General features: G+C 41.1%; 1 non-coding gene across 1 annotated transcript; it reads right to left on the bottom strand.

Annotated features, from left to right (window-relative positions):
• Positions 1 to 1909: 1909 nt before the first annotated feature.
• On the bottom strand, positions 1910 to 2013 carry LOC112759913 (small nucleolar RNA R71). Its single transcript, XR_003180377.1, has one exon. It is a non-coding gene; the product is annotated as a small nucleolar RNA R71 (small nucleolar RNA).
• Positions 2014 to 4040: the final 2027 nt, after the last annotated feature.

Below are 4040 nucleotides of genomic sequence, written 5' to 3'. Positions count from 1 at the left end.
AGGAAGCACTTCCACGTTTAACCTCCAGTTTAACCTTAAACTGGAGGTTAAACGCCAGAAGTGAGAAGAGCACCAGGGGGACTGGATGAAAGGGGAATCCAGCCCCTGAGGGGGCATCGGGGAACTTTGGATCATTTTCTTGAGTTTTGTAATTGAATTCAGAGCTATGACTCACTAAACCCCTTTCATTGGGTTAGGGAGCTCTATTGTAATTCAATGAATCAATAATAGTTTATCTTCTTCTTCAATCTTTTCTCTTGAATTTTGTTAGAAAGCTTCTCGATCTAATTCCATTGGGTAGTTGTCTTGGGAAAGAAACTACCCATAATTGGAATCCTTCGGAACCTTGGGAAAGGAATGGAGGATTCATGCTAGAGAAGCTTTCTCACAGTGAATTGGATTGGGGTTTGGATGGATATTGTGACATGTAATCCTACCAAATTGTGGTTCATGAAACTGTGTGGTATAATCAGTGATCGAGCATCATCTCTTCTTATGAACATTTAAACCAAGGGATTGGGAATTTGTTTGTTTTTAGAGAGAATTGGTGAGCCAAGGGATTGGGATCCAATCATATAAGATTGCCAAGCAAAATTCAATGAACGCATTGCTTGAGGAAGAGATAAACATGTTTTGATTCGGACATCTCAATATCTCCTATAACCCAATGAATTCCCCATTTCTAATTTCCACTTTCTCTTTACATTCTGCAATTACATTCATGCAATCACCCCCATTCCCTTTTAATTTCAGCAATCTAGCTTCTGCTCTTTAATTCATGCAATTTAAGATTCCGCCATTTAAATTTCTTGTCATTTACGTTTCCCGCCAATTTTACATTCCGCAATTCTCATCTAAATCTTGATTCCGCTCAACTAGAACAAACTTCTAATCCGAATTGCTCACTCAACCAATCCTTGTGGGATTCGACCTCACTCTATTGTGAGTTTTTACTTGACGATAACCGGTGCACATGCCGGAAGGAATTTTGCCGATCGTGCAATTTCCTAAATCGTAGCATAACAAGTTTATGCGCATCAAGTTTATGGCGCCGTTGCCGGGGATTGGTTTTCGATTGACAATTCTCAAATTGGAAGTTAACTAGATTGAGCATTTTTTTTTTGTTTTGATTAATTCAGTACAAGTTACTTGTTGAATTTTAATTTCTGCACTCGGTTACATGCTTCTTTCTTTATGCCTTTAAATTCAAGCAACTAACTCACTGACTCACTAACTGTTTGAATTAATTCCTCAATTGCTCTAACCATACTCTTCCATTAACCAAGAGTATTTCACTTGTTTGTTGCCTGTGCTGTGTTCTTGTATGACAGGTAGGAGAGGAGAAACATCAACTCCTCCATATACCGAACCAGAGAGGACCCTTCATAGACTGAGAAGGGAAGCAAGAGGGAAGAGAGTACTGAGAGAAGAGGAATCTGAAGGAGAATCTGAGGACAATTTTGAGGAAGCTTTAGATCTCAACATGGATAGAGAAGTTCACAACCATGAGAGAGCTGATGGAAACAATGCCATTCCTGAGAGAAGGGTTCTTAGTTCATACATAAACCCAACCTCTGGGAATTGTGGTAGCAGCATCCAGAAACCACCCATTCAGGCCAACAATTTTGAACTCAAACCACAGCTAATATCACTTGTGGAGAATCATTGTTCATTTGGTGGGAGTGCTAATAAAGATCCCAACCAACATCTCACAAAATTCCTGAGAATTTGTGACACTGTGAAGTCCAATGGAGTCCAGGAAGATGCCTATAAACTGCTTTTGTTCCCATTTTCACTTAGGGACAAAGCAGCTAAGTGGCTGGAATCATTCCCAAGGGGGAGTCTAACAACATGGGATGAGGTGGAAAGCAAGTTTCTGGCACGTTTCTACCACCCACAAAAGGTCAATAGGCTTCGATCTGAGGTTCAGACTTTTAGACAACAAGATGGTGAAACTCTCTACGAGGCATGGGAGAGATTCAAGGATTTGACAAGGAAATGCCCACCAGACATGTTCCATGATTGGGTGCAATTGCATATTTTCTATGATGGACTCTCTTATGAATCAAGGAAGGCTGTAGACCATTCATCAGGAGGTTCATTGAACAGGAAAAAGACTGTGGAAGAAGCCATTGAAGTGATTGAGACAGTGGCTGAGAATGAGTACTACTATGCATCAGAGAGGCACAACACTAAGGGAGTCATGGAGCTGAACCATGTTGATACAATTCTAGCCCAAAACAAGGTGTTTGCCAAGCAACTAGCAGAGCTTACCAGGCAATTAGAAACAAAGCAAGTGGCTGCAATACACACACAAGATCAAGAGGAAGTAAGCATTGAAGGAGGTGATTGGGAAGAGGCCAACTATGTGGGAAACCAACAAAGGCAATCATATGATCCACATTCCAACACTTACAACCCAGGATGGAAAAATCACCCAAACTTTGGGTGGGGGAACCAACAAACCCAACCACAAAATCACAAACCTTACAACCACAACCAACATAACAATTCCACATACCAAAACTCCAACCAAAGATCATACCAAGCCACACAAAACACTTACTCCCAACCACCATATCATGGCCAAAATAATCAACCTACCCAACCTAATCCGAACCAACAATTTCAAGATCAATTAAACCGGATAGAAGGAATGATGGCAACCATGAGTCAAGACATAATTGAATTGAAAAGCTTCAGGGATGATGTGAGAACTACCTTAAGAAACCATGGTGAAAAACTCAAGAGGATGGAGTCTCAAGTAGGAGAGCTATCTCAACAGGTCCCCAAATCAACTGCAGTGTTCCCTAGTGACACAGAAAAGAATCCTAAAGGGGAACAAAAGAGAGTGAGATGGGAAGAATGCAAGGCCATCACCATATTGAAGGAAGTCTCAGAAGAAGAAGGAATCAGGCCCTCAGAGCAGGAGCTAGAAACCTTGAAGGAAGGTGTGGAAGAAGCTAAGCAGGAAAGTGAAACTAAGCAAGCCAAGGAACTGCAAAAAGGCACGATGGAAACATACCAACCAAAAGCACCATTTCCTCAGAGGTTAGGAGGAGGTGAAAAAAGGAAAACCTATTCAAGGTTTTTAGAGACATTTAAGTCTCTCCATATCAATATTCCCTTTCTTGAGATTCTCCATCAAATGCCTACACACATCAAGTATTTAAAGGAATTGTTGAGCAAGAAAAGAGTTTTGAAGGGAGGACAAACGGTAACAATGAACAAAGAATGCAGTGCTCTGATCAAGAAAGACACAGTCTCTAAGAAAACAGACCCAGGAAGTTTTCATATTCCTTGCATCATAGGAGAAACAAAAATTGACAGAGGATTCTGTGATCTAGGAGCTAGCATAAATGTGATGCCTCTAACTCTTATGAAGAGGCTACAACTGAATGAGGTGAGATCCACTGATATAATCATACAACTGTCTGACAAAACTCAGAAGCAAGCTGAAGGGGTAGTTGAGAATGTGCTGGTGAAAGTGGGAGATTATTACTTCCCCACAGACTTTGTCATTTTGGACATGGAGGAAAGCTACCTACACCCTATCATTCTGGGAAGACCATTTCTAGCCACTACTAGAGCGCTCATAGATGTAGAACAAGGAGAGCTAATTCTGAGAATACATGATGAACAGCTCATTTTCAAAGTTTTCAAACCTGCACCTGAGCCTGAACCAGAACCTGAAAAGCCTAAGGATGATAGTAGCCATCTGTGTTTGGAGGAAAGTAATCCAGCAGCTGAAACTCTAAAACAGTCTTTGAAAGGCAAACAAGAATTGCAAGAGTTAAAGCCACAAGAATCAATAGAAACAGATCAGAAGGATCCTCCTAGCATAAGGGTCAATGAAGAAAGCTTCAAGAGAAAGGGAGGAATTGTAAAGAAATTGCCAAGAGGGTGGAGAAACAAGAAAATTCCCACTGAAGGTTTCTCTCCGGGAGATAAAGTGATATCAAGCCATTATCTGCCAATTCCACCTGGCCTCAAAACCATTCCTTCCCAGCTCCCTCAAGTGTTCACAATCAGGAAAGTTC

This window comes from Arachis hypogaea, chromosome 16 (genome assembly GCF_003086295.3).
Source record: "Arachis hypogaea cultivar Tifrunner chromosome 16, arahy.Tifrunner.gnm2.J5K5, whole genome shotgun sequence".
Lineage (NCBI taxonomy): Eukaryota > Viridiplantae > Streptophyta > Magnoliopsida > Fabales > Fabaceae > Arachis > Arachis hypogaea.
This window is presented reverse-complemented; position numbering and strand designations above follow the sequence as displayed.